The sequence below is a fragment of the Corvus moneduloides genome, chromosome 1 (genome assembly GCF_009650955.1).
Source record: "Corvus moneduloides isolate bCorMon1 chromosome 1, bCorMon1.pri, whole genome shotgun sequence".
Taxonomy (NCBI): Eukaryota; Metazoa; Chordata; class Aves; order Passeriformes; family Corvidae; genus Corvus; species Corvus moneduloides.
This window is the reverse complement of record NC_045476.1, coordinates 154999388-155009296: the sequence shown is the minus strand read 5'-3', so window position 1 is coordinate 155009296 and position 9909 is coordinate 154999388.

Below are 9909 nucleotides of genomic sequence, written 5' to 3'. Positions count from 1 at the left end.
TGTCTCCCTATGTACTACAAACAGTTAGTTTAATTCTATAGAGGACATAATTAAATATTCACAGCTGAAAAGTCCTGTTAGGCTACTTAAAGGCACAAATATTAGTGCAACTGTAACATGACTAATGTTGGGAACAAGCTGTTTAGTCACATAATTTTCACTCATGGTATGTGTAATGTCCCAACCTGAAGGGGAAGGGAGCACCCAAGATTTGTAGGTGCTCGTGGTCAAAAGGAATGACAAAAGTCAGAAGGTCCACAAAACCTCACAAAGTTTTATTAGTAAATTATACATTTGGCTTGGAAATTGATATGTTAGTCCCTGACCTCCTACCTAAGCACACAGCAGTGGGGTTTGGATAAAGGGGTGGGGTGAAACGGGAGGGGTGGGGGGGTGGATACAGAGATAGAGCTGGATTAAAGAGGGGGAGAGAAAAAGAAAGGAAGACGGAGAGAAAAAGAGATCACCAGTCCTGGCTCTAGCATGGGCCCAGCTGATGGGGTGTCCTTGGGAGCATGCCCAGGCCTTGTGGGGGTATTTTTTTATAGATGAGTTTTTCCCGCCCTAAAGATAAGTTTCTTGACTGTGTTGTGCTTATCTCCAGGAGCCAGAACAAGGACATTTTTCTCAGACATGGCTTCCCTGCCTCCTATAGCCCCATTTCCAGCCACAACAATCCTTTGCTGTTTTACCAACAATCCTTGGCTGGCTCCACTACTGAGTTTGCTACCTACACATGAGCCCCCTTATCTTCCAAGCTTCCACAGTATGGAACATTGGTTGGTACACCTGGCTTAATTATCTTGCATGGAGTTGCTGTGGAATTGTCAGCAGGGGATATTACCCTATCACAGGGACAGCCTGGACAGATGATTATCAGACTGAAAAAGAGGAGGCAGATGCCACAGCTAAAGGGATAGTCCCATGTTGGGACTGTCCAGCCCACACTCCTGCATAGAGCAGGGTAGCTGGCACAGGACCACAGGCAGCTGAGTTTTGAATATCCCTGGGATGGAGACTCCCCAGTCTCTCTGGGTGATCTGCCCAGGTGTTTGACCACCTAAACAGTGAAAGAAGTTCTGTCTTATGTTAAAATGGAATTTCCCATGTCTCAGTTCTTCCCAGCTGGCTCTTGTCTTGTCACTGGGCTCTTTCTTCTTTACTCCCTCCATCCATTGAATATTTATCCACATGAATTAGATTCCCCTTAGCTTTCTCTTCTCCAGGCTGAGCAGTCCCAGCTCTCTCAGCCTCTCCTCATATGGCAGGTGCTCCAAGCTATTAATCATCTCCATGGCCCTTCGGTGTGTCCATGTCAGTCATGGTGGGGAGTCCAGCACTGGACTCAGCACCCAGATGTGTCTCTGCAGGAGTGAATTGGTTTTTCCCAGGATTCCAGGGGAAAACAGCTTTTCCCCAGGAACAACTTTTCTGCCAAGTTGTTTTCCGGCAGTTGCTGGTCTTCCTGAACTTTGTGTTGGACCATTTCTCCAGCCTGTCCAGGTCCCCCTGAATGGCAGCACAACCCTCTGCTCTGTCAGCTGCTCCTCGTGGGTTTGTATCACCTACAAACTGGTGAGGGTCCATTGCCCTGGTCATTAGCAAAGCCATTAAACAGTACTGGCTCCAGTATCAACCCCTGGAGTGCAGCACTAGGAACTAGCCTCCAGCTGGACATCATAGTGCTGATCATGATCCCCTGGGCCCCACTGCTGAGCCAGTGCGTTAAGTTTAGTTTTCCCTTAGTAAATCCATGCCGAGCACCTTCTTGTTCTTTGTATGTTTGGGAATGGTTTCCAGGTCTATTTGTCTCATCACTTTCCCAAGGTTTATGGTGAGGCTGGCAGTCCCACAGCTTTCCTCATCCTTCTTCTTGCTTTTCCTGAAGACAGGAATGATGTTCAGGACCCAGGATCACCACTACCATCCACAGGGCATCAGGAGCAGCCTCTCTCTGACACCTGCCAGCTCTCCCCCCATCCAGGAATACACCCCAGAAGCTCCCATGGAGTCCTTTAGGTGCACATTGTTTAAATATGTTCCCCAAACTGGTCCTCCTCTGCTGAAGGACTGATTTCTGATCTGTGCGGTTCAGTGTCGCCACTGTGTTGTTGTTTTACCTGTTACCAAATCAGCCTTTGCAAAAGCTGAACCCACGCCACAGTAACCTGGTTTTCAGGGTGGGGAAGGATTTTACCTCCTGCATTCTGTGCCAGCAGCTGCTGTGTTGAGAGCACAGGCCTTCCCTTTCCAGCAGGCGGGGGCTTGCCCAGCACCTGGCTCCCTACCCATCCATGCAAGAGCTTTGATGCCAGCTGAGACACAGCAGCTTCCCCTGGCAGCCAGTGCCATCCTGGCCTCCACATCTCCCTCCAGGTGTGCTCTAGGTGGGAGAACAGCACAGTGGTTCAGGCAACACTGACAAGAGCCCTGACCGATGTCAGCCCTGCTGTGCAGATCTGGAGAGTTGTGCTGGGTTACACATTTCCAGGAACGGAGGAGCCTGGGCCACATCTTTACCAGGAGTAAAGAATATCGGCTGAGCTGAGAATGGACATGATTAACACAGCAATGGCTGTACTCCTGCACGTACAGCAGAGGTAAGGCAGGCTATGAGTCAATCACTTTACCCAATAAAAATCTGTACAGCCCATTGCATTCCAGGCACAGCAGTGATCACCCTAAAGCACAAAATGACAGGATCAATTAGGTTGGAAAAGACCTCCAAGATTACCGAGTCCAACCTTTGACTGAACACTACCATGTCAATTAGACCATGGCACTGAGTTCCACACCCAGTCCTTTCTTAAACACTTCCAAGAATGGTGACTCCATCACCTCCGTTGTCAGCCCAATTACCTGTGAATGCTGAGTTACCACATGGCCAAACCTGAGCCACAGTGGTGCCGCTTTACAGCTCATCTTTGGCACAGAAAAACTCAGGTACTGGATCTGATTCCTTGCCTGGAGACCTTGGAGCAGAATGCTATATAGGCAGCAAGCATTAGTCAGGAAAGCTTTCTAGCATCAGAAAAGACACCAGGGAGCACAAGTGACCGCCAGCATCCCAAGACAGACTTTTGCAAAAGTTTCTCTTACTTCCTGTTGATTCCAAGTTGAAGGAGAAAACTTGTCTAGAAAAAGCAGCGTAAGGCTCAAGGTTAACAGAATCCCTTCCACCCACTGAAGGTGTTATTAAGGGCTCAAGAGCAGATGGAGGCAGGGGGTCTGGAGAAGGTTTCCAGCAGGTGACCCCATCTCATCGCAATTCTTGATTGGTTTATGTGTCTGCAACAGGTTGCGCATCAAGACGGTGTTATAAAGTATGTAATTTGTGCTATTATGTACAAAACTAAAATGTAATAAGACCATGCAGAGACAGAGTTTCAAAATCCCTCCACCAGCCTAGCTGAGAGAAAAATTTCACAACACTAAAAGAAGTTCTCTCACAGATGTAAACAAAAAGTGAGGATTCCACCCAGGTGGGGTTGGATCTTATCACTGGGACACTGACACGATGACGACTTGATCACCACCTTCTGATATCTACATCTCATCTGATAAGGAATCGGACATTCCGGGAACTAAAAATAACTGTTCCAGGAACCAGAGATGGCCCATTCATCACCCAGGATGGACAATTCATCAGACCCAGGAAAGGCTTTGTGCAGCCCAACTTCGGGACAAGAAAACATCATGAATATGCTAAATTGTGAGAAAAATAGAATTAATTCGGACTCTGCCCAAAAACTGTATAAGAAGGGACCAGCCGAAGCAGCATTCGTGAACTTGGGAGGTCTGGTGCGATAGAGATCAGATCTATGCCTGTTCACGCAGCTCCGACCCCGGGCTCGGGGCTGCTTTTCTCAATCATGGCTTTTGAGACCGATATTTCGGTCGCATAATAAATGTTATTTCTTTATAAATTTTGATTGGGCAATTCTGTTTATCATAATGGATCCTCACCACCAAAATACATTTCAATCCACATTTTAAACAGCAAAGCAAAAATTAGCCAAGGTCAGTGCACATCCACCACATTCCCAAAATAGCAACCTATTTCTTGTTACTAATGTCCTCTTCTGCAAGAGTTTCCTCCAGCAGACACAAGAGCAAAGCACTTGATAAAATGACCACTGTTCTGGCATCGGAAATGCAGAGGCAGCAAATAAATCCAGTCACGAGGAAGATGGTAAAGCTTTGTAACCTAAAACCTTAATAGCAGGGTTTTATTTATGTTGAAATATAGGTGAGAGGTGCATTTATGTCAAAATATACATGAGAGGTGCATTTATGTCATACATAAAAAGTATATGATCCAGTGCTCAGCATTGTGCCCAGGAGGCCCACATCAACCTTTGGATTCAGGATGTTGATTCACAACTGCACAAAACATGTCAGGACCCATCCTGCGGTACAGCAGGGCCCACACCCAAAACAGGGCAGCCTGGTTCACCCAGTGTTGGCAATGATCCCTACTCCACACTAATCCCCTTTCCCTGAAATCATACCCAGGAGGAGCCTGTGCTGAGGCCATCACAGGCAGAGCACCACCAGTGGAGGGGGGGCAGTTTTTGGCCTTGGGCATCTCCCAGTGTAGTAAAGCCTTCATGCTAACAAGCCACAGCTACGACCATGGACTCTTATCCCTCTGCAAGCTTCCTCTGCCTGTCCTGCCCTTAAAGAATCCAGTCTCATAGCCTAGAAGCATCCATAAAGTCTAACTCACACCACCAGTACTGCCATGAGTGTACTGACACCAGTTAGAAGTCAATGCTTGTACGTACAATTCTGTATACTTTACTAGGGAAGACAAATTTTTGGGACCATATATGTATCAGCCCCTAATATCAGGGCTATCAGAAACCACACCTTGGAAGAGAGTGTTAAGATGCCCTCGCCTAAATGAAGGACATGATTTTGCATCCAAAGGAAACCAGCCTGCATCACAGAAACCTGAAAAATCTGTAGTTATGTAAGAATGGCTCCCAGATAAACAAGGCATCGAGCCAGAGCCAAAGAAAACTCGTGTGCTCCCATGAAAAGACAAATTAGCCCCTGTAATAGCATAGGTGGAACCATCTACAATTGTATGGGTATGCGACACACCCCACTGGGTGTTTCTCAGGAAACAGGACTACTCATGTGCCTATTGCCTTAACATTAATGAGTATTTCGGCATTTGACCCTGCTTTTTGCCATTGGCTGGATTGGTAACCTGTGCTTGAAAATGGTTGTAAGCTCTAAAACCTGGATGCAGTACCAGAAGCCCCTTCTTCCATGGCCCTTCACCATCTCTGCCTTCTGAAAGTGATGCCAGCAAAGGCCAAACGCTTCACTCTGCAGCTTCTCTTGACTCTGCCTGAAGCTCCTGCTCTGCCATACACCAATCAGTGCAAAGGCCCATTTCAAGCAGAATTGTCATTTGTTTGCTTTAGCCCTTCGCTAACGATTTCCAACATCCTGTTTACCTTTTTAACTGGTTCTGCCAACTGAGTGGAAGCATGGAGAGGACCAGTCATGGTGATTCCAGGACACTCTCAGTTGAGTTCCACCATTGTCACTGGTATTGGACAGCAGAACAAACAACAGCTGTGTGACCAGGTAGATGATCTGCTCAGCCTGGTGGCAGCTAAAGAGAGGAAGCAGGACGGTTAAGGAGCATCAGGGAGACTGCGAAGGAGACAGACTGGTGGAACCTGCCTCCCTAAGACAGGAACCACCACCAGAAAAAAACACACGATCAAGGGTCTCCTGTATCCTCCCCCCAGCAGGCAGAAAGCAGTAGCTCCACAGAAAGGAGAAAACGGATAAAAAGTGAAATCCTTGCTCAGGCCGCAGATGAAATCCCTCCCTGCCCACCTCCCTCTCCCAGTGAGGAGAGGCTCTGGAGGTGGAATGCCAGTCAACACATGATGAGGATGAAGGTCCAGCTACACCAGAGGTGTTGACAGGGTCAGAAAGGCCTAAACCACCTCCGTGAGGAAGAAAAGACGGGTTGTAGTTGTAGGTGATTCCTTTCTAAGGGGAACAGAGGGTCTAACATGCTGGATAAATGCTCCTCTTAGGGAAGTCTGATGCCTCCCTGGGGCCCAGGTTCAGGAGATCTCCAGGAAACTTCTAGCCTGGCATAGCTCTATTACCCGTTACTGTGTCGTGGCGACGGAGCCGCAATATCACAATCCAAGGGTCATCCAAAGAGACTTCAGCACCTTGGCTTGGTTGGTAAGGCAATGTGAAGCACATAACTTTTTCCTTTATCCTTCCAGTTGCTGGCAACAACAAGAAACAGATGGACCCAGTCTAATTCATGGCTCTGTGGCTGGTGTCACTGCCAGAATTTTGGTTTCTTTAACAATGGGATGGCCTGCAAGGCACCAGTCTTGCTGCCGTCAGATGAGATTCACCTTTCTCAAAAGGAGAAGAGGTTCTTTGCTCAGGAGCCAGCAGGGCTCATTGATAGAGCTTTAAACTAGACATGCCAGGGAAGAGGGATAGTATCAGGTTTGCCTCTGACAAGCTGTGGGAGGGCACACCAAGGTTAAAGGGACAGAGTGCTAATGAGAGCCCTCAGACAAGTGGCTCTAGAGGTGTTGACCACATTGGAGAACATTGCAAATCTTATGGACATGAGCCAGGGACACCTGGGATAATAGAAACAATCAGGGAAACACCAGTGAAATACCTCAAAGGAATTAAGGGATGCCCCTCTAAGAAGGTGACAGTCCAGCTGAAGGGCCTCTACACCAATGCACACAACGAACATGAGCTGGAAGCCACTGTGCTGCTGGAAAGCTGTGACCTACTTGCCATTGCTGAAACTTGGTGGGACAGATCCCACGACTGGAATGTGGCTACTGAGATGGGAACCTTGTGGTTGGTGTCACTAAAGCCCACTTGATCAAGGGGAGCCAACTGACAAAGCCTTCCTGCTCCAGCTGCAGGAGGCATCACACTCACGGGCTCTTGTCCTGCTGGGGACTTCAACCACCCCAACATCTACTGGGAAAGTAGCACAGTGAGCTGTAAGCAATGCAGGAGAATCCTGGAATGCATAGAGGGCAACTTCTTGAGCCAGGTAATGGACAGCCCTGCCAGAGAGGATATGATATGGACCTGATGGTCATGAATGCAGTGAGATAATCAGGGACATCAAGACTGGAGGCAGCCTGGGCCGCAGCGATCATGCAGTGGTGGAGTTCACACTCCTGAGGGATATGGGTCAGGCAAAGAGTAAAATCAAGACCCCGAATTTTAAGGACAATAGGACACCCTGGAAACTGCACTCTGGAACAAGGCAGCAGAACAAAGTAATTCCCACTTAAGAGAATATTAGGTATGTGAGGAACCTGAGGAACCTGAACATACCTGAACAAGTTGGGTCTGTGGGACCCAACAAGACGCATCCCAGAGTCCTGAGGGAATTAGCTGATGTAGTTGCCAAGCCACTCTCCATGATATCCAAGAAGTCATGGCAGCCAGGTGAAGTCCCATATGACTGGAAAAGGGGCAACACTGCACCATTTAAAAAGGGTAGAAAGGAGGACCCTGGGACCTATTGATCTGTTAGCCTGGGAAGATCGTGGAGCAGGTCCTCCTAGCAGCTGTGCTAAAGCACATGGAGAACAGGATGGTGATTCAGGACAGCCAGTACACCTTCACCAAGGACAAGTCCTGACTAACCAACCCAGTGGCCCTCTGTGATGGGGTGATTCATCTGTGGACAAGGGAAGGGCTACAGATGTCAGCTCTCTGGACTTCTGTAAGGCCTTTGACAAGGTACTCCACTACATCCTTTCTAAATTGGAGAGATATGGATTTGGTGGGTAGACTGTTCTGTGAATAAGGAATTAGTTCAATGGTCACATCCAGAGGGAAGTGGTCAATGCCTCAATGTCCAGATGTAGATCAGTGATGAGTGGCATCTCTCAGGGGTCTGTATTGGTACCAATACCGTTTAATATCTTTATCAATGACACAGACACTCGGATCAAGTGCACCCTCAGCAAGTTTGCAGATGAGACCAAGCTGAGTGGTGCAGTTGACATGCCTGAGGGACAGGATGCCATCCACAGGGACCCTGACAGGCTTGAAGACTGGGCCCATGGAAACCTCATGAGGTTCAACAAGGCCAAATGCAAGGTCCTGCATATGTACTGAGGAAACTGCCAGTATTTATAAAGGCTGGGGAACAAATGGCTTGAGAGCAGTCCTGCCAAGGACTTGGGGGTGCTGGTGGATGGGAGTCTGGCCATGACCCAGCAATGTGCACTCACAGCCAGAAAGCCAATTGTATCCTGTGCTGCATCAAAAGCAGCAGGGCCAGCAGGGTAAGGGAGGTGATTGTCCCCCTTTGCTTTGCTCTTGTGAGACCCCACCTGGAGACCTGCATCCACCTCTGGGGTGCCCTGCACAGGAAGGACAACACAGACCTATTAAAGCAGGACCAGAGGAGGGCCTTGAAGATGACTAGAGGATGAAGCAAGTCTCCTATGAAAACAGGCTAAGGGAGTTGTTCAGCCTGGAAAAGAGAAGGCTCCAGGGAGACCTTATTGAGGCCTTCCAGTAGTTTAAGAGGTTCTATAAGAAGGATGGGGACAAACCTTTTAGCAAGACCTGTTGCAATAGGACAATGGTTTTAAACTGAAAAAGGGTTGATTTATACTAGGAATGAGAAGAAGTTTTTACAATGAGGGTGTTGAAACACTGGAACAGGTTGTCCACAGAGACAGATGGTAGATACCCAACCCTGCAAACTTTCAGGATCAGGCTGGACAGGGCTCTGGGCAACCTCATCTAGCTGAAAATGTCCTTGCTCATTGCAGTGGTGTTGGAGTAGATGAGATTTAAACATCCCTTCCAAAACAAATTATTCTATGATCAGGATTTTTTTTCTTATTTATGTTACTTTGCTTATATTAACAGTGGATTTCAGTTACCATTTAAAATACCCTGTCAGCTTTTATTGTCAGTACCTTGAATAATTTTGCCTCAGCAAACTGTGTCATGCCTCTGTTCACTCTGCATAGCACAGGAGCTTGTGCAGCTCTTTGAAGCTTCACAGGGAACAATTTAGGAACTGCTGACACTATTTTCCATGTAGTACTGTCATGCTGAGCAAGCCAGAATTTCGGGATGAATAATTTATCAACTGCCCATATTTATTCTGGATTGAACGGATGTCACTTTTGTCCAGAATACACAAGCTGGTTTCAGAGAGCAGTATGTACAAGGACTACAAGCCAACAGTAAATTAAGGCTGTACTGACACAAAACAACCCATGAGCCCAACAGTATTACAGCAAACACCAACACATAGGTTTTAGGGGATGTGAGCAGCCTTTGAAGTAGCACAGGTCACAGCTTACACATGGGAGGCCAGGACAGGCAGCATGCTCCATGCACCTTTCCTATCTAATCCTGCAGTGCAGCAGCTGAATCCTGAGTCCAGTTCTGGGCCCCTCATCACAAGAAAGACACTGAGGTGCTGAAGCAAGTACAGAGAAGAGCAACGGAGCTGGCAAAGGGTCTAGAGCACAGACCTTGTGAGGAGCTGCTGAGGGTACAGAAGTTGTTTAGCCTGGAGAACAGGAGGCTCAGGAGGGACCTTATTGCTCTCTAAAACTGCCTGAAAGGAGGTTGTAGGCAGGTTGGGATCCATTTCCTCTGCCAGGCAATCAGAAACAGAACAAGAGGAAATGGCCTCAGGCTATGCCAGGGGAAGTTCATGTTGTACATCAGGAAGTTTCTTCACTGAAAGGATGGTTAAGCAGTGGAACAGGCTGCTCAGGCAAGTGTGGACTCACCAGCCCTGGAAGTGTTCAAGAAACAACTGGACATGGCATTTAGCGCTATGGTTTAGTTGACATGGTGGCGTTCAGTCAAAGGTTGGACTTGATGATCCTGGCA